At 47.7% G+C, this 21,021-nt stretch overlaps 1 long non-coding RNA gene across 1 annotated transcript in view; it reads left to right on the top strand.

Moving 5' to 3' along the window:
* LOC138368262 (uncharacterized) overlaps nucleotides 1-15,764 on the top strand; it is a 168,806-nt gene extending 153,042 nt beyond the window's left edge. Inside the window, exon 3 of the long non-coding RNA XR_011229558.1 lies at nucleotides 14,402-15,764. This is a non-coding gene — a long non-coding RNA (uncharacterized lncRNA). The remainder of the gene's footprint in view (nucleotides 1-14,401) is intronic.
* Nucleotides 15,765-21,021: the final 5,257 nt, after the last annotated feature.

Here is a 21,021-nt window from a genome sequence, read left to right as displayed (position 1 = left end):
CTGCTTCCTTTTTTGGCTACTTTTCTAGTGCAGTAGTCCTGGTTGGCGCCTTCCCGCAGAGAGGGTTGTGCGGTTCGGCCAGCGTGTCATGCGCCGTGATTTGTTTTGGTTTGGGCGGTGTGTTTCAGTGCTGGTGTTTTGGGCCCTTTTTGCTCAAGTGCTTCGTCTCTCGCTCTTCTCCCTGGCTGCAGTATGTGCCCCTTCGCTCCGGGGGTGTCCTGGTTCCCAGTTGTGGGGAGGACGCTGCGGTTTTCCCTGTCATGGGTGTGGGCCGCCTCCTTCGCCTCTACCCTGCTCTCCTGCGGGTCCAGCCGGGTCCGGCTCTGGCGTCTTCACCTGGCGGTGCTCCCAGGTTCTTCTGGGCGCGGGTGAGTCTTGTCACGTTCGTGCCACCGTTCGCCAGGTGAGTTTCTGCGGTCTGGCGTCTTTTGGCCGGGCGCTGGATGCGGTGTTGTTTATGTACCTGTCTTTATTTAGGTATATTTTTGTACGACTGAAACCGTTTGCACACCAGTGACTGTCCCTTTTTCAACCCTTCCTGTCCCACTCATGTGCATGTCCAACCCATGCTAGAGTCATTCAGGGGACCCACCTTTTTTAATGTTGTGAGGTGTGGGGGTTGTGGGGTTGGTTCTGTACTCACCTGGTAAGGCTCCGGGCTGTGCTTGCAGGGTTTGAGCTCTGGCTCTTGGGTCCCGCCTATCTGGTAGAACTTGCGGGATAGTACCAGCGGAGTGCAATGGTGCTATAGGCACAGTTGGGGAACACTGTATAACCATCAGAAGTCTGCGGTTGTTACACGACCTACTTGCGAGCATAAGCCTTATTGCTGGTATGTCCGAGGACTTCCGGGGCACACTAGCCTGTTTTCGAATAGAAGTTCCGGCCCATCCTGATTGTGGGGGTATGTTGGCCTGCAGGCCGCTCCTAGCTGCTGCCTGGTGGGCCACCCTCTGGCCGGTCGAGCCTGGCCTCGGGCCGGGCTTGGGGTGTAAATGAGCTCCCAGTACCCCATCCAGCAGGTATCGAGCAGGGTTTCTCCGCCGTCGGTCGCGTGGTGTGCAGGTTTCTGGGCCTGCTGGGTTTTGTCGTGTTTCCGTTGGCCCTGTCTGGGGTCTGCCTGCTCTGTTCTCTGCCTTTGCAGAAGCGAGTTGCTATTTACATGTTGCATGTTGTGGTGGTGCCTGTTGCTGCTACTGCACGCGTGCATTGGTACCGTGTTTCGCGGTGGCGTGTCCTTGTTCCTGTGTCCGGTTGTGGTGTGGCACTTTGCTGCTGTTTGGTGCCTGGGGTTTGCGTATGGGGGTTTGCTTGTTGTTTTTCGTGGTCTTCGGGTACTTGGTTTGGCCCTCTCATGTGCGTGGGGGTTTTCTGTCCCTGCCTGATTGTCCACCCCTGGTGGTTTTTGTGCTTCTGCTCTTTCATCCTACCTCCTCTGCAGCAGGGGTATTCTGCGTGTGTTCCTTGACTTCTTGGCCGTTTTTCAGCCTGTGTCCTGTAGCGTGCTTCTTTGTCTCGGTCTATTGTAGTTGCTCGTACCCCTTGGTTCGGGTACTGTTCTGGCGGCAACCCTTCTGCCTTCTTTGGTTTCCTAGCTTTCCTAGGTTTTTTGGGGATTCAGTGCCTTGGCGCCTACCCGAGCCCTCGCTCGATGTGTACACGGACGTGTCGTCACTTGGCTGGGGTTTTGTGACCAGTGCTTACCAGGCTGGCCAGATGCGGTGGGGTTTGTCCCTCCATCGGGCTCACAGCACAGTCCGGGAGTTCGCGGCAGTGTGTATGTCGCTTCAGAGTGTTCGAGTCACAAGTGGATCAATGATCCGGCTCCATTCAGACTGCTCCCCGGTGGTTCATTGCCTGAACTGCGGGGGTTCGATGCGGTCCTTGGCTCTTTGGGGCTGGTCGCTTCGGGTGACTCGTCTGCAGAATTCTCGGAGTTTGGCTCTCCTGGCTGTTCATGTCCGGGGGGTGTCCACCGTCCTGGCGGACAGCCTGTCTCGTTTCCCTTCCCCTTTCCACGGAATGGACGGTCAACGCCAACTCCTTCAGTTGGCTGTGCCAGACGTTCGGAACTCCGGACGTGGATCTCTTCGCGTCGACATGGTCAAGGCGTCTCCCGGTATACGTGGTGCCCTTCCCCAACAGCAAGGCCGTCGGGGTTGACGCCTTCCAGCAGGACTGGGCGAGGTGGAGTTACTTGTACCTCTTTCCCCTGGTTCAACTGTTGCTCCAGGTCCTGGCTTGCTTGGAGACTTAGCAGGGTCGAGTTGTCCTGGCTCCTTGGTGGCTGGCCCAGCCTTAATTTCAGGCGCTGCTTGCTCGGTGTCCGAACCCAACGGTCTTCCTGCGGCTCCACCTCTTTCAGTGGATCGATCCAGCCTGGTATGAGGCTGGTTCGGTCTTCTCCTCGAGTCTTCGTGTCTGGAGTTTTTAACTCTGGTTTATCATCACTTGTATGGTGTGCAGGTGGCTTCGTTGTTGGTCTCCCACCTGTGTGCTTTGTCTCCGGCAGTATGAAGTTTCCTGGCGGTCCTTCCGGTTCTTCCTATCACTGCGTAGGTGTTCTTCAGTCTCTGATAGGGTTGTTCTGTCCTTTCTCTCTTGGTTGTTCCAGGACCGTCATCTTGTGCCCAATACTGTCGTCTCGTATCATGTGACGCTGGTGGAGCCGCTTCAGCTTGCTTTCGGTGTTGATATTACTTCTGCCTCGTTCCGCAAGCTGTCTTGGGCACTGTTTCACCTCCGGCCTGCTCATGTGCCTCCTGAGCCTTCCTGGTCCTTGGACCGGGTGCTCTCGTTTCTCTCTTCTCCTCGGTTTGTTGTGGCCCCTTCCGTTCGGGATTGTTTTTTTAAAGCTCTTTTTCCTGTTGGCATTGGCTTCTGGGGGTCGGGTAGGGGAGCTCTATGCTCTCCTCTGGCATAGGGGTTTCTGCTCCTTTGGTCCTGGTGGTCGTTTTGTTCGGTTGCAGCCATCTCTTTCTTTTCTGGCGAAGAATGAAACAGCTGCTTTTTGGAGGGGGCCGTGGGTTGTTGATGCTTGGTTGGTCAGGCCTGAGGATGCATCATGTGTTGTGTCCGGTTGCGACTCTCCGCCATTATTTGTGCGCCACGGCTTTGGTGGCTGGGATGCGCTTTGGGTTGACCCAATTTCCCTTCTTCCCTGTTCCTGGGCTCAGGTCTCTCAGGTTGTCCGCAGGGTTATTAAGTCTAGCCAGCCTGCGGTTTATCCCCGTGCCCATGACGTACGTAAATTTGCGGCTTTGGCTGCCGTCTTTGGCAACATGTCTTGGGTTGACATTCGGGTGCAGGGTTTTTGTAGGTTGAACAGGGTCCTGGTTGCTCTCTACCTGGTGAATGTTCCAGGACCAGGTAGGGCCTGCGTTACCTTGGGTCGGCAGTTGCAGCCAGTTGTCTCGACTGCACGTTAAAGAGTGAGGATGAACCGCCTCCTGGACGAGACCCTGTTTTTCCTTATCTTTGGGTAGTTAGCTCCGGGAAGCTGCAGGGGCTCCCCCCAGAAAACCAGCGTTGAATATAATGAAATGCCATTTTCTGGGCGAGTCCCGGAGGCTCCCCGGCATTTCTCCCTCCCTCCGGTCGGCGGTGTTTTTCATGCTTTTTGACATCCAGCCTAAGAATTGAAGGTTGGGTCACCGGCGGATGAGTCTGGGGTTACCCCCTTCCCCTCCCGGGGATGGGGGGGGGTTGAGCAGACAGCGGGGCGGTGACATGATGACGTCATGCTAGTTTCCTAATTTTCGCTTGGGGAGTTCTGTCCACCTGTTTGGCTTTCGGACGCAATAATTTTACCAGAATAGGGGTTTGTTTTGGGGTACCTTTGTAGGTGCCTGTCCCGGTCGATGGTAGACATAGAATGCTCCCAATCATGGGGGGGGGGGTCTATAGGCCATTGCTCCTCGTGCCTCTCTAGATGGGGCCAGGTTCTGGCTCGTGGTCCCTGGTAGGCAAGAACTCCATGCATTGACTGATGCCAGACAGATGTTGAATATCCATCCACCCTGGATATCTCTGGGGGAGCCTCTGGGACTCACCCAGAAAATGGCATTTCATTGCATTCAACCCTGGTTTTTTGCTTTCATTCACTATACACAGACGTTAAATATAACTACATCTTTTGTTCACCATAACTGTACATCTAAGCTTGTATTGGGAGTTCAAGCAATAAGAGACGTAACTACACACACAGCTGGTGGCTGCTGCCGTCACTGGTTCAAGGCCAGACGCACTAATATTTCTCCAACAATACTGTTTGTGGTGTTATTACTCTATATACACACATTATATATAAGTATCTACATGTTTTATTCACCATACCTGTAGAAATAAGCTGGTATGGTACCCAAAGACCATAGTGGCCACCAGTAAACAACATGATAAGTCGTGCAGACGACACACCTCCCTGACCAAAATGGCGGCTTCTATTGCTGTTATTACACTCTATTCACACATTATATATAAGTATCTACATTTGTGTTCTCTATAGCGAACCCCTAAGCTGGTATGGTAAGTCCAGTCACTAAAAGGTGGCCAGAAATTTTGAAAAAGGGATTGCGGACAAATGTAAAACAGAACCAGGTCTATTCTATAAATTCATAAACAACAAATTTCAGGTAAAGGATAATATTCAGAGGTTGAAAATGGGAAATAGATTCACGGAAGATGAAAAGGAAATGTGTGAAACACTAAACGAAAAGTTCCAAAGTGTGTTTGTACAAAATGAAATCTTTAGGGAACCAGATACAATAAGAATTCCAGAGAACAACATAGAACACATAGAGGTGTCTAGAGACGAAGTGGAAAAAATGCTCAAGGAGCTCGGTAAGAACAAAGCAGCTGGCCCAGATGGCGTTTCACCATGGGTTCTGAGAGAATGTGCATCTGAGCTCAGCATTCCACTTCACCTGATCTTTCAGGCATCCCTGTGTACAGGAATCGTAGCAGACGGGTGGAAACAGGCTAACATAGTTCCAATCTACAAAAGTGGCAGCAGGGAAGACCCCCTCAATTATAGACCTGTATCATTGACAAGTGTAATAGTGAAAGTATTGGAAAAACTAATCAAAACTAAATGGGTAGAACACCTAGAGAGAAATGATATAATATCAGACAGACAGTATGGTTTTCGATCTGGAAGATCCTGTGTATCGAATTTACTCAGTTTCTATGATCGAGCCACAGAGATATTACAGGAAAGAGATGGTTGGGTTGACTGCATCTATCTGGACCTAAAAAAGGCTTTCGACAGAGTTCCACATAAGAGGTTGTTCTGGAAACTGGAAAATATTGGAGGGGTGACAGGTAAGCTTCTATCATGGATGAAAAATTTTCTGACTGATAGAAAAATGAGGGCAGTAATCAGAGGCAATGTATCGGAATGGAGAAATGTCACAAGTGGAGTACCACAGGGTTCAGTTCTTGCACCAGTGATGTTTATTGTGTACATAAATGATCTACCAGTTGGTATACAGAATTATATGAACATGTTTGCTGATGATGCTAAGATAATAGGAAGGATAAGGAATTTAGATGACTGTCATGCCCTTCAAGAAGACCTGGACAAAATAAGTATATGGAGCACCACTTGGCAAATGGAATTTAATGTTAATAAATGTCATGTTATGGAATGTGGAATAGGAGAACATAGACCCCACACAACCTATATATTATGTGAGAAATCTTTAAAGAATTCTGATAAAGAAAGAGATCTAGGAGTGGTTCTAGATAGAAAACTATCACCTGAGGACCACATAAAGAATATTGTGCAAGGAGCCTATGCTATGCTTTCTAACTTCAGAATTGCATTTAAATACATGGATGGCGATATACTAAAGAAATTGTTCATGACTTTTGTTAGGCCAAAGCTAGAATATGCAGCTGTTGTGTGGTGCCCATATCTTAAGAAGCACATCAACAAACTGGAAAAGGTGCAAAGACATGCTACTAAGTGGCTCCCAGAACTGAAGGGCAAGAGCTACGAGGAGAGGTTAGAAGCATTAAATATGCCAAAACTAGAAGACAGAAGAAAAAGAGGTGATATGATCACTACATACAAAATAGTAACAGGAATTGATAAAATCGACAGGGAAGACTTCCTGAGACCTGGAATTTCAAGAACAAGAGGTCATAGATTTAAACTAGCTAAACACAGATGCCGAAGAAATATAAGAAAATTCACCTTCGCAAATAGAGTGGTAGACGGTTGGAACAAGTTAAGTGAGAAGGTGGTGGAGGCCAAGACCGTCAGTAGTTTCAAAGCGTTATATGACAAAGAGTGCTGGGAAGACGGGACACCACGAGCGTAGCTCTCATCCTGTAACTACACTTAGGTAATTACACTTAGGTAATTACACACAGTCAGAAGACGATGCCACCATCCTCCCTCCCTCAGCATTACTCCTCTCACCTTGGAGCACAGCGCTAAATATCAATGCAATCCTGCTATTATCAGAATCCTGGTCAGTTTTATCACAGTCAGGGGTATTCTGTAATACTGCCATCGATAAATAATAGCATGTACATATATCTATTGACATTTTTAGGCGATACTGTGGTCACAAGCTGAACAGTGGTGCTGTGAGCTCATGCTGCATGCGTCAGCCTTGGTGGCTCTCACACCCAGGAATGATGGCAACGATTTTTTTTCTAGGTGGCGTTTGTCAGCTATCGGTCGTGGCTGCACTATAGCTGCCCCTATCCCACGTGTTGCGTTTAATTTAACCCTTAAACTGCGCATGGCGTATATATACGCCCTGAGTAACATGTCCCATGGTGCGCATGGCGTATATATACGCCATAGGGTGCCAGGCCTGATTCAAATGGCCCGCGGCTACACGGGGTTCACAGTAGCTTCCTCAGGGCTCTTGTAAACAGATGCCATTTTAAAAAAAAATCGTGGGCAATATTCTCAGGTGTGAGAGGCACAGTACTGTTGGAGCAACCAAGGCCGGCGCACGCAGCATGAGCGAACAGCATTGATGTTCAGCTTGTGACCACAGCATCGCCGAAAAATGTCAAAATAAATATATAATTGTTATTATTTAGCGATGACAATATTACAGATGACCAATGACTGTGATATAAATAACCAGGGTTGTGATAATAGCAGGATTGTTGTAATAATTAGCGCTGTGGGAGGAGTGATGCTGAGAGACGGAGGAAGACAGCATCGTTTACTGACTGTGTGGCCACCTGTTATTGTTTGCGTTCACCATACCAGGTCAGTGGTTCTCTATGGTGAACACAAATGTAGATACTTATATATAATGTGTGTATTAGTGTAATAACAGCAAAAGGATTATGCTGGGAGGAGCCATATGGGTGACGGAGGTGACGTCGTCTGCACGATTTGTCTAGCTGTTTAGAGGGTGGCCACTATGCTCTTTGGGCGCACTACAAGCTTAGGTGTACAGTTACGGTGCATACAACATGTAGATATTTATATATAATATGTGTATATAGGGTAATAACACTGCAAAAGGTATTGTTGGGGGAGAAAGTTTAGTGCGTGTGACCTTGAATGAGTGAGGGAGCCGCCATCTGTGAATAGCGACGACTCTTAGTGCCTGAACTAACTATATCAGCTTAGCTGTACAGTTGTGGTGAACAAAATATACACATACTTATATATAACGTCTGTATATAGTGTAATAACACCACAACTGGTATTGTTGGGGGAGATAGTTTAGTGCGTGTGTTGAGGGAGTGGCAGCGAGTGGCTGGCTGGTGTGTGGCGGTAACTCCTCGTTGCTTTTCGACTCTCAATACCAACTTAGTGGTTCGTTATGGTGACCAAAACATGCCAATACTTATATATAACCTGTGTATAGAGTGTAATAGCAGCAAAACTATTTGTTCATTGTTTTATAAACATAATAATTGAATCACTAATATGCACATCATACTTTTGAGTATAGCGATTATTAACCACTTTTATTATATAAATATATTACAATACACACTATTGAATAATATTACTGCAAAAAAAACTAAGAAAAAATCAATCGGAGACATTGAAACAATTAGGTAATAATATCTTTGTGGCAACTCCCATCTGTCAACGCGGGTGACGCTGACCGGGTCTGACGACCGCTCCGTCAACGCCCACTTTTTGCCAGACTTCCTCGGTCAATTGCGCCCAAAATATGTCACCTACGATTTTTTCTTTATTTTTTCCGTGCTCAGGTGGACACAAATTAACATGTTTAGAAGACGAAAAAAATTTTTTGAATTTTTTTTTTTCTTGCGCACAGGGGTGTAAATGTCCATATGACCCCTGAGCAGTGTAAGGGTTAAAGTGCTAGACACTAAAACAGCTATTAATGTATTGCGCGGTTTCGGTAATGTTACTCACATCATCTATATATGTACAGTGGAACCTCGATTAACGAGTGACTCTATTAACGAGTTTTTCCAGTAACGAGCAAGCCACTCGCAGCAAATTTGTCTCTATTGACGAGCTCGCCTCTATTAACAAGCAAAACCACATGGTGCTTCCTAGCATCTCGCGGGTTCTCGCAAATTCTCGGACGCCTCCGACGCCAGTGTTGTTGTTGTATCGCACACGACAAGCATCCCTCTGGATTTATTTGAGCTTTTCTTTGGGTTTTTGGTTTTGCGACTACAATTTGTAACACACGATGTCTCCAAAGAAGCTGCTTGCTAAAGATAGTGTTGTCAAGAGGAAGAAAGACACAATTACTGTGGATTTAAAGAAGGAAATTATAGCAAAGCATGAGTGTGGTGTCTGTGTGATTGATCTCACAAGGAAGTATGGCAGGTCCTCATCAACAATTTACACCATTAGTAAGGGAATGAGGAGGTAAGGGAGGATGCTGCCTCTTCCACTGAGATCAGGGAAGTGTTTGGAATGTTTGAAAAGGTGAACGCATTCTTGGAAAAGCTGCCCTGATAAAGCAGTGACAACCCGGTGTGTGAAAATGTTTAATTAATTTATCACTTTGTGATAACACTTTATGAAAGTTATGTCGCTTGAACGTGACACACTTTTTTCTCTTGAATGCACCCAAACACCGTGCTCAAGCGTCATTTGAGCAAATATTTCTATAAAATCCAATTCTTATCCGATCGACTTGGGGATTGTATACATGTTTGCCATGAAATTTCCATTTTCTTTAATAACCACATTGCCTATTTAAGAAAACGGCATTGTATTGTATCTTCGTGGTAAGACTATTATATTGTTGACACAACGAGTGTAATCGACGTAGTTTTTTATTTGGTGCTGGTCTAACGCATCCTTGTGTGACATTTGAAATGAAATTTGGGTGAAATTCCCAAGAAGAGAGAGTCCGCCTGACTCAGAGGTGGATTCTCCTTCCACACCATAACCCTTCTCCTCCTTCCCACCTCCCCATCGTCTCCCTCCAGCCAGCAACTACTCTTCATAAGGTAAAGTAAATATTAAAACACTACAACAAAACATTTATATATACATGTGCAGTATTATATTTACATAAAAAAAAGTCATACAAGTATAGATTTGTTTTTGGGAGTGGAATGGATTAAATTTATTTCGTTTATTTTAAATGGGGAAATTTGTTTCTTAAGACGAGTTTTCCAGGTAACGAGCTCGGTGCCAGAACGGATTAAACTCGTTAATAGAGGTTCCACTGTATAGTACTGTCTAAGGGATAATGTGTGCTTGTTCACCCCGTGCTTTCTCAGGATGTTGGCCTTGTGCAGCTGCAGGTTACTTCCCTCTCAGCATCCTTGGTTGCGGAGGATTTGCGCGCCCGTGGGCATTTGGCTTCAGTCTTGTGCTTCTTTTCCCTTCTCGAGCTGTCTTCTGCCTGGCTTGAGGAGGATGTGTGGAGCTGTTGAGTGCCGGGCCTTTGTCTAATGTGCTGTCCTTGGTGGCACGGGCATCGACCACACTATTGAAGTTCTTTGCGCCAATCCTGAAGGAGACTGTGTCTCGGTTCTTTGCTTCTCACCTTGCGTGCCATCAGCCTGTGCTCGCTCTCTCTTTGGAATCCGCTTGCGCCCTGGCTCTTAGGTTTTCATTTCCATTTTGTCCATTGCTGTTTGCAGAGACTACTGTCATTCAGTTTCTGCAGGTGGCTTCGTCTACCTGTCTTCCTCTCAGTCTTGTTGATTCTCCAGGGTGGCCGTTCTCGGCCTTCTCGAAAGGGTCGTGTCAAGGCTTGGGAGTTCTGCTTGTTGTGGTGGGCCATTGGTACCAGCTTCTGAGCCGACATTGCCTTTGGAGCTGGCGTCGTCTGGTCAGCGAGATAATCACTCTGTTCGATGGTCGGCTTCTTGCAAGGGGTGTCGGCACTTTTGCAGTTCGCCCTGTTGACTGGACGATGGTGAGGGAGGCTCTTTTGGTTTGCTTGTGCTTTTTCCCATAATTCGTGGGCGTTTGTGGTCATGTCATCCAGCCCGTGGTGGCGTTGGGCGGCTCCTTCCCCTGCAGGGGGTTTGGGGCTGGCATAGCAGGCTTCTTTCCCTGTGCTTCGTCGGGTCATCTTGGAGTTGGTACTCTTGGGCATGGACAAAATGACTCCTTCCCTCAGGTGGGTTTCCTGCCTGTTTCCAGTGCTGAAACGGGATTGTGCAGATCTGCAGTTCATTCTGTACTTGTCCCGTCTGAAACCCTGGATTCCTTGCCTTCTCTTTTCAGATGACCACCCTGTCTCAGGTCCGGCTTCTTTTGGAGTCGGGTGCCTGTATGGTGTCCCTAGACCTCAAGGATGCGTATTGGCACATTCCTATTCATCCAGGGTTCATGGACTGGTTGGGTTTTGTGGTGGGGAGTCAGGCTTACCGCTTTCATTGCCTTCCTTTTGGCTTAAATCTAGCACCTCGCGTATTCACGGGGTTTACCCGGGTCGTGGTGACCCGTCTGCATCTGCTAGCAGTTTGGGTCCTGGCCTACCTCGACGACTGCCCGGTGTGGGCTCACAATCGGTCCGTTTGTCTGCTCGCCAGGGGTGTGGTTCTTTCCCAGCTCGCCGGGTTCGGGTTCCTGGTGAATTGGAGGAAGTCCCATCTGACTCCGTCCCAGGTTCGGACCTGGCTGGGTCTTGTTGGGACTCTCGGACTGCTTCCACGTCTCTCCCTCCAGAGACATTGCTGCAGCTGTGGTCCTGCCTTCAACTGTTTCTGGGGGAGTCCCGGGTCACTCGGTGGTTGCTCGAACAGTTGTGCGGGAGTCTGCACTTCACCATGCTGGTCTGTCCGATGGGTCAGGTTTGACTTTGTCGTCTGTTCTGGTTCCTTTGGTGATGCCCCTTCCACTTCTCTAGCGATCGTTAGGTTCGTCCTTCGTGGCCCTTGTGTCTGTTGCTGCATTAGGGTTCCTTTTCGGGGTTTTTGGGGTTAAGTGCCATGGTGCTTTCTCAATCCCTCGCTCGATGTGTTCACGGACGCGTCGTCTCTCAGCTAGGGTTTTATGACCGGTGCTCACCAGGCCGGCCAGGGGCGATGGTGTCCGTTCCATTGGGCTCACAACATTGTAGTTTGCGGTAGTTTGGCTTTTGCTGTGTAGGGTTCGAGGTGCTTGGGGATCAACCATATGGCTCTCTGGTGGTTCATTGCCTGAACCAAAGGAGTTCTCTTCGGTCCTTGCCTGTTTGGGGCTGGTCGCTTTGAGTGGCTCATCTGCTGGCTTCTCAGGGTTTGGCTTTCAGTGTGGTTCATATCCGGGAAGTGTACAACGTCCTGGCGGACGGCCTGTCTCGGTTCATTCCTCTGTCCACGGAATAGACAGTCAATGCCGATTCCTTCCGTTGGCTCTGCCGGACGTACGGACTCACTGACATGAACCTTTTTGCGTCAGCATGGTCTCGGTGTCTCCTGATTTATGTGGCGCCCTTGCCCGACTGCGAGGCTGTTTAGGTGGATGCTTTTCGGCAGGAGTGGTAGTGGTCGGGCTGTTTCCCCCTTGTCCAGCTGTTGCTTCAGATTCTGGCGAGGTTAGAGTCCTCCCAAGGGAGAGTAGACCTCGTGGCCCCTTGGAGGCTGGCCCAGCCTTGGAGGCTGGCCCAGCCTTGGTTCCAGGTGTTGCTTGCTCAATGTGCAAACCCGGAGTGCTTCCTATGACTCCGCCTTTTCCAGCAGGTCAGGCCAGTCAGGTATGTGACTGGTTCGGTGTTTTCTGCTCATTGCGTCTGGTCGTTTTGATACGAGTTTATCACTATTTGTATGGTGATCAGGTGGCTACGTTGATAGTGTACCATCTTCGAGCTTCGAGCTTCGTCTCGGCTACATTATGACGTTTCCTGGCGTTCATTCTGCCATTTTCATTCTTTATCGTAGGTTTTCTTCTATTTCAGATCCGGTTGTCTTGTCTTTTCTTGGCTTTTTCAGGACTGTCATTTGATACCTAATGCTTTCGCCTCCTATTGTGCAGTGCTGGTGGAGGTGCTCCAACTTGTGTTCGGGGTAGATGTCTCTTCGGCCCCATTCTGTAAGCTTTCTCATACTTTGTTTCACCTCCGGCCTGCTCATGCGTCACCTGAGCCGTCCTGGTCCTTGGACAGGATGCTCGTCTATCTTTCCTCTCTTTGGTTTATGGTGACCTCTTTGATTCAAGATTGTTTTTCCAAGGCTCTGTTTTTGTTGGTATTGGCCTCTGGGGGTCGGGTTGGGGAGCTTCATGCTCTCCTCCTGCACAGGGTGTTTCTGCTCTTTCAGTCCAGGTGGCATGTTTGTTCGGTTACAGTCGTCTTCTTCTTTTCTGGCGAAGAACGAGATGGCTGCTTTCCGGAGGGGTCCTTGGATCATTGATGCTTGGTTGGTCAGGCCGGGGGTGCATCATGTGTTGTGTCTGGTTATGACTCTTCGTCGTTATCTGTGCTTCAGCTTCGGTTTTGGGGATGTGCTTTGGGTTGATCCGGTTTCCCTCGTTCCCTGTTCCAGGGCGCGGGTCTTCCAGGTCATCCGCAGGGTTATTAAGTCTAGTCAGCCTGTGGTCTATCCTCGTGCCCATGACGTTAGGAAGTTTGCTGAATTGGCTGCCGTGTTTGGTAACATGTCTTAGGCTGATATTTGGGCACGGGGATTTTGGAGGTCGAACAGGGTCCTGGTTGCTCATTAATTGGTTAACATTCCTGCTCCTGGGCATTCCTGTGTTGCTTTGGGACGCAGGTTGCAGTCTTGACTTCGCTTTGAGGAGTTTGTGGCAGCCACCTCCCAGGTAAGTCCCTCTTTTGACATATCTTTGGTTATGTAGCTCCAGGGAGCTGAAGAAGCTCCCCACAGAAAACCAGCATTGAATGTAATGAAATGCCATTTTCTGGGCGAGCCTTAGAGACTCCCTGGCAACCCTCCCTCCCTCCAGTCAGTGGTTTTTGCATGGTTGATGCTTAGCTTTTGAACTGGATGACTGAGTAGCAGGCGCAGGGAGGAGAGCGCTGTGCGGACGTGTGGTGCGGCAGTAGAGAGTGACATTTGCTTGTTTCCTTGGTATTGGAGGGAGTTCTTCCTCTCTGTTCGATTTTTAGTTGTTAGTTTCTTACCATGTGGAGTTTTTGTTATGCCTACCTTTCTGGGTGCCTAACCCTAGTTGTTGGCAGATAAGGAAAACCCCCAACCACAAAGAGGGTTTTCCAGGGCCATAAACCCCCAACCACAAAGGGGTTTTCCAGGGCCATAAACCCCCAATCACAAAGGGGTTTTCCAGGGCCATAAACCCCCAATCACAAAGGGGTTTTCCAGGGCCATAAACCACCAACCACAAAGGGGTTTTCCAGGGCCATAAACCACCAACCACAAAGGGGTTTTCCAGGGCCATAAACCCCCAACCACAAAGGGGTTTTCCAGGGTCATAAACCACCAACCACAAAGGGGTTTTCCAGGGCCATAAACCCCCAACCACAAAGGGGTTTTCCAGGGCCATAAACCACCAACCACAAAGGGGTTTTCCAGGGCCATAAACCCCCAACCACAAAGGGGTTTTCCAGGGCCATAAACCACCAACCACAAAGGGGTTTTCCAGGGCCATAAACCCCCAACCACAAAGGGGTTTTCCAGGGCCATAAACCCCCAACCACAAAGTGGTTTTCCAGGGCTATTGCTCCCTGCAACCTCTTTGAAGAGGCCAGGTTCTGGCTCGTGGTCCTTGGTAGGCCAAATTCCATAGCTAATGGCCCGGTCATATTTAGCACACATTAGCCTGATAGCGCTAGTGTGCCAAAAGGGCTCACCCAGAAAATAGCGCTTCACTACATTCAATGATGTTTTTTTTGCATAAGAATTACAACCTTAATTTATTGAATTATAATAATAATGTCTGAATGCCTTGACCCAAGGATTTAGCATGGAATATATTGGAGAGGCAGTTAATTGCCAAGGCAGTTAATCAGTTAAACAAAACAAAATTGGCTTTCCAATAAATAAAAATTGATCACAATCACAGATCACAAGCTGCACTCGACGATCGTTGGAAGCAGACGTGTCCGTTCTGCTAGACATCAGGATCATGAGCGCTTTACCCTAGAAGGTCAGCCCCACTCCCAGCCTGCTTTCTTATATTGGGAGGAGATGGACAGCCTTTTTTCAGTAATGTGAAGAGTTAACCAGCCAACTGTAATGTGAAGAGTTAACCAGCCGACCGTAATGTGAAGAGTTAACCAGCCGACCGTAATGTGAAGAGTTAACCAGCCGACTGTAATGTGAAGAGTTAACCAGCCGACCGTAATGTGAAGAGTTAACCAGCCGACCGTAATGTGAAGAGTTAACCAGCCGACCATAATGTGAAGAGATAACCAGCCGACCGCAATGTGAAGAGTTAACCAGCCGACCGTAATGTGAAGAGATAACCAGCCGACCGTAATGTGAAGAGTTAACCAGCCGACCGTAATGTGAAGAGTTAACCAGCCGACCGTAATGTGAAGAGATAACCAGCCGACCGTACTGTCAGTGAGAGGGCATCTTCCATCAACACTCCCTGTGTTAGCTGTTTGTCCTTGTCTAGCTGCCTGCTCATCACCATGCATTACAGATGCTACAAGGTTAGTCGTATGCCCCTCGATGAGCATCCGTTTTCCAAGACAGACCTCCTGAAGCTCTTTAACCCTTAAACCATGCAATACATACATATACGATGGAGGTAACTATCATGAAATCGCACAAATCGTACATATACAATTGAGGGTCTAGTGCACGATTTTAAATGCCCCACAAGGGACATTTAGACCAGTCAGCTATAGACCAGTCACAGTCGATAGTAAACAGACGCCATCTTGAAAAAACATTGTGGGTAACATATCCGGGTGTGAGAGCCTCAGTACTGAGTGAACAACCAAGGCTGGGGCATGCAGTATGAGCTAACAGCACTGCTGTTCAGCTTGTGAACACAGCATCGCCTAAAAATGTCTAAATATATATGTACATGCTATTATTTAGCGATGATAGTATTACAGAAGACCCCTGTGACTGTTAAAAATGACCTGGATTCTGATAATAGCAGCATTGTGGTGATAATTAGCGGTGTAGTGGGAGGAGTAATCTTGGTGGGGAGGGAGGGAGGTAGCATCATCTGATGACTCGTGTGACCACCTTTTACTGTCTGGACTCACTATACCAGCTTAATGGTTTACTATGGTGAACAAAACATGCAGATACAGGGGTAACTCGCTTTAAGAGTTTAATCCGTTCCTGGAGACAGCTCGTATTCCGAAGCTAATTTCCCCATAAAAAATAATGGGAAATGAATTAATCCGTTCCTGACTACTTCAAAAACCCCACATCAAACTAAATTTTTATACCTAATTCATCTAAATAAACCTACAAAACTATGTTCAAGTTATTACTTACCTTGCTGTAGGCGTATGGAAGATGGTGAGGAGGGGGAGGAGGAGAGGAGTTACTGTTTGGAAGGGGAGTCCCCTTCCATTATTACATCAGGCAGTGATGTCTTTTCTGGTGTGCACTCCCTGGCACGTTTTATCTGAGTACCACTAGGTCCTGGTTGTGGCTCACTGCTCGATTTTCTCACCACAAATCTGTCCATGAAGCTTGCTTTTCCCTTCTTTGCAAGCTGTCTCTGTAGTAAGGCATCACATTGTCACTGAAAAGATTAAGGCAACGGCCTACTACAGCTTTCTCTGGGTGAGTCTTTTCAATAATTGTTTGAATCTCTTCCCACATCTGACACACCTTCCTAATTTCTGCAGAAGGGACAGTCGCTACTGCCTCATCCTCCTCCACTGTAGAATCATCAGCTGTGTTGTCTTGCTGTTCCTGTTGAAGGGCTTGGAGTTCTTCGGTGGTCAGTTCTTCGTTGTGTTCTTCCACCAACTCCTCCACATCATCATCTTTCAGTTCCAAGCCCATTTGCCGGCCCAGAGTAACAATTTCCTCAACAATAGGTGCATCATTTACAGGCTCAAACCCCTCAAAGTCTAGTTCTGTCACACATTCAGGCCACAATTTTCTCCAGCCAGAAATCAGGGTTCTTTGAGTCACTTCTTGCCAGGCTTTGTAAACGAGTTTTAAAGCACTACAAATGTTAAAATGGTGTTTTCAGAACTCTTTGAGGGTGAGGTTTGTGGCTTCAGTCACTTCAAAACATTTCCGGAAAAGTGCCCTTTCATAAAGTTTCTTAAATTTCGCTATGATATTCTGGTCCATAGGCTGAATTAGAGGAGTGTTGTTAGGAGGAAGGAATTTAACTGTGAGGAATTTATTGTATCTGGGCAACAAATCGTCTTCCAAGCCTGGAGGATGAGCAGGAGCATTGTCGAGGAGAAGCACGGCTTTGAGTGGCAAATGTTTCTCCTGCAGATATTTTTCTATGGCAGGGCACACCACTTCATTCACCCACTCCAAAAAAATAAGCCTAGTCACCCATGCTTTTTTATTAGCCTTCCACATCACACACAAATGGATTTCTGCACTTTATACTGTTTGAAAACCCTTGGATTTTCAGAATGATACACTAGCAAGGGTTTAATTTTCAAATCGCCACTCGCATTTGAACACAGCACAAGCGTAAACCTATCTTTCATAGGCTTGTGTCGGGGCAAGGATTTTTCCTCCTTGGTAATGTATGTCCTCTTAGGCATTCTTTTCCAAAACAGTCCTGTTTTGTCACAATTAAACACTTGTTGCGGTAGGTATCCCTCAGCCTCTGCAAACTCTTTAAATTCCTCAATAAATCGTCCAGCGGCTGGTTTGTCTGAGCTGGCTGCCTCCCCATGCCTTGTAACACTATTGATACCACTTCTTTTTCTAAATTTTTCAAACCAGCCCCTGCTTGCCTTAAACTCTTTCGTATCTGCATCACTCGTTGCAGGGGTTTTCTTTAGAAGGTCTTCGTGCAATACCCTGGCTTTCTCACAGATGATGGCCTCCAAAACACTATCACCCCTTAATTCCTTGTCGTGTATCCAAATTAATAACAACTTTTCCACTTCTTCAAGTATTTGTGGTCTTTGTTTCGTCATTGTTCTTACTCCTTTTGCCACTTAAGCACTCATAATCTCATTTTTCTTCTTAAGTATAGTGCATATTGTTGATGTGGCTTTGTTGTACTGCCTACAAAGTTCAACAACACGTGTACCATTCTCACGCTTCCGAATGATCTCTTGTTTCTCCTCTATTGTCATCCTCACATGGGCTTTCTTGTCTTGATCCTTACCACAGGCTTTCTTGGGACCCATGGTCAGATATATAATAACAAATTGTATAGTCAAATGACCAAAAATCCAACAAAACACTGAAAATCCGGGTGAAGAATTGATGTGGGATAGTCACTGAGCGCGAGACAATGGTAAACTGAGGGGCGGAGGGGCGACTATCGCCGTACCACCACGCGCTAGGTCGGCCTGAACGCGTATCAACAAACTCGCGTTCCGAGGTAACCCTCGCCTTCCGAGACACATTTTCCGAGGAAATCCTGCTCGTATTCCGAAAAACTCGTATACAGGGACACTCGTATTCCGAAGTACCACTGTACTTATATATAACATCTGTATATAGTGAATAAAAGCAAAAACAGTATGGTGGGAGGAGAATGTTGGCGAGTCAGGTGAGGTGAGGGAGGGAGTGGCGGCCAGGGGGTTAGCAGGCTGGTGTGTGGTGGCCACTCCTTGCTGCTTTTTTACTCAGCATACCAACTTAGTGGTTTGTTATGGTGAACACAAATGTAGATACTTATATATAACATGTATATATAGTGTAATAACAGCAAAAGGAGTGTTGGGAGAAAGGGAGGTGGCGACATCTGCATACAAGCTTAGTTGAACAGTTATGGAGAACAAAACATGTAGATACTTATATATAATGTGTGTGTATATAATGGGTAATAACCCTTCAAGCAGTATACTTGAAGGAGGAATGTTAGTGCGTCTGGCCTTGAACCAGGGAGGGAGGGAGGGAACATCAGTTGTGTGTGGCCACCTGTTACTGTCTGCTGTCACTATACAAGATTAGCAGTTCCTTATGGTGAACACAAATGTAGATACTTATATATAATGTGCATATATAGTGTAATACCAGCAAAAGGAGTGTTAGGAGAAGCCATTTTGGTGAGGGAGGTGGCATCAGCTTCCTGACTTGTCATGCTGTGTAAGGGTGGCCACTATGCTCTTTGTGCACTATACCAGCTTAGTTGAACAGTTATGATGAACAAAACATGTAGATACTCATATATAACATCTGTATATAGTGAATAAAAGCAAAAACAGTATGGTAGGAGGAGGATGTGGGCGTGTGAGGTGTTGTTTAGGGAGGAGTGGCGGCAAGTGTCTAGTGTGTGGTGGCCACTCCTCATTGCTTTTTGACTCATAATATCAACTTAGTGGTTCGTTATGGTGAAGAAAATATGCAGATACTTATATATAACCTGTTTATATAGCGTAATAACCGACAAAGTATTTGTTTATTGTTTTATGAACATCATAATTGAATCAATAATATGCACACCATTATTTTGAGTACAGTGATGATTCACATATTTTATTATATAAATATATCACACTATGCACTATTGAATAATATTACAGCAAAAAAAAAAGAGGAAAAAAATCAGAGACATTGAAATAATTAGGTAATTATCTTTATGGCAACTCCCGCCTGACAGCTGGGGCGAAGCAGAATGGCTCCGACGCTTGCTCTGTCAACACCTCTTTTCTGGGGGGAGCCACTGTGGCTTCCTGGAGCTATTCAGGCTGATAGGGATAGTCCTAACTTTTGGCATCAGTCGATGTAGGTGGAGTTCTAGGCCTACCGGGGACCACAACCAGAACCTGGTTCCCTCAGAGCGCCTCAAAACAAACCCCTATTCTGGTGAACCAACGAAAATAATAAAACAAGTGGACAGAACTCTCTCAAGAGGAAAATGAGCAAACAAGCATGACGTCACGCGAACCACGCCGCATGTCTGTGCAGTTTCCCCCTTCCCTGGGAGGGGGAAGGGGAAGTCCTAGACTCCCTCCCCAGCAATCCACACCTCCAGTTCCTTGGCTGATGGGATAAGGTTTAGTCGTTGTGGCTCCAGCTCCAGATTCTCTTTGTGCTGTGCATGGGTTCAGTATTTCTCTTCTGTGGTATGCGAGGTGGTAGTAATATTCACAGGTACTCGAGCTGCATGTGTTTAGGGCTCCCTTCCCTAAGCGCCCTGTAAGTACCGCCCTAGGGGCTTGGGGTTACCTTCCACAAGTCACCTTGGGTTTACCTCTGTTGGTCTTTTGCTGCTTGGAGATTGACCGCCCCGAGTGTTTTGGGGAATTCCTCCCTTGTTTGCCTTGGGTTAAGTGATTTGGGTTTTGCACTGGTAGGGGCGCGGGGTACTGTGCAGCTAGTTTTCACCTATAACAGCAGCCAGCTCTGTTCCCTCTGGGTATGCTGTTATCTTGCGAGGTTTTCTTTTCTCTTTCTTTTTGCCTAGTGGGGGGAGAGGGATCTGCCTTGGTGTCCCTTCCCCTTTATATGTGTGAGATAACCCTTAACAGACCCAGTCTAGAGGCCCTGAAACCCCTACAGGGCACTCGGGTCCAATGGATGTGATCCCTGAGTCTTCTCTCTCTCTGTGCGAGTTAGAGGGTTGCTCTGTCCCCTTGTCTCAGGGGAGCTCATTACTTTTGCCTACGTCATGCTGCCTGTTGGGTCCGTGACACATTTGACCCAGAGTCCTTCAAGCTTTGTTGTTTGTATGAAACTCAGTTCACCCAGTCTGACGATGATAATATTCGGGTGCAGGCTGCTCACACGTTGCAGGATAGGTTTGCTGCAGCGCGCTAGGTTGGTTGCTTCCCCTGGATGCCCCAAGGCTGCCCCGTTTTGTTTATAGGGACCCGGACTTGGGGGTGTTGGTTGCTTCGGCCTTGGTTCCTTCTGCACCTCCTCATTCTTTCCCTGCTGTGGTTCATTCGGTCCCCCCCCCCCGACCTGCTTCCGGCTCCTAAGCGTCTGAGGGCTTCAGGGTCAGGGGAGGGTTTAGAGTTTTCTGAGACTCGGTCAGTTTCATGGGTTGCCCCTTCCGGGGTGGCTGCAGAGGTATTCGAGTCCGTTCCTTCAGCCGTAGCTATGGAGTCTGACCAGTGGGCCTATCCTCATCCTGCTATTCCGGCTCTCCCGGCTTTTTCTTGTGAGGCCAGGGTTTTGGAGGACGACTCGGCCCCGTGGCCTAACATTGAGGTTCCCGAGGTTGGGGAGGGGCCGGTTTGGAGGCTTTGGGCCTCGTTGGACCCTCCTGGGTTTTCCGACCCTCCAAGTGGGGCTTACTGTTACAAGGAGTGGGATTTTCCTTTTCCCCCTCTGCGTACGAGTTGGATTTGGATTCGGCTCCTCCCCGGGTTCAGTTCTGTGTCCCTGCGGGTTCTTCAGTTCCATCCTTCTGGAGGTTTTTGGCTTCCCGCGTCTCTCCTTCTGAGGTACTGGTGGCCATTGCGGCTTACCTCCTGTGTGACCTGGAGTATGCCTCTATAATGGATCTGTCTTCCTGCAGGTTTGGATCTTTGTCTCCATATTGGGTTCGTTATGAGGTTCCGGAGTCGTCCTGGCTTGTGGACTGCCCTATGTTTTCGCTGGATG

Source organism: Procambarus clarkii, chromosome 24, assembly GCF_040958095.1.
Source record: "Procambarus clarkii isolate CNS0578487 chromosome 24, FALCON_Pclarkii_2.0, whole genome shotgun sequence".
NCBI lineage: Eukaryota > Metazoa > Arthropoda > Malacostraca > Decapoda > Cambaridae > Procambarus > Procambarus clarkii.
The sequence above is the reverse complement of the archived record's forward strand: the minus strand, read 5'-3'. Positions and strand labels throughout refer to the sequence as shown.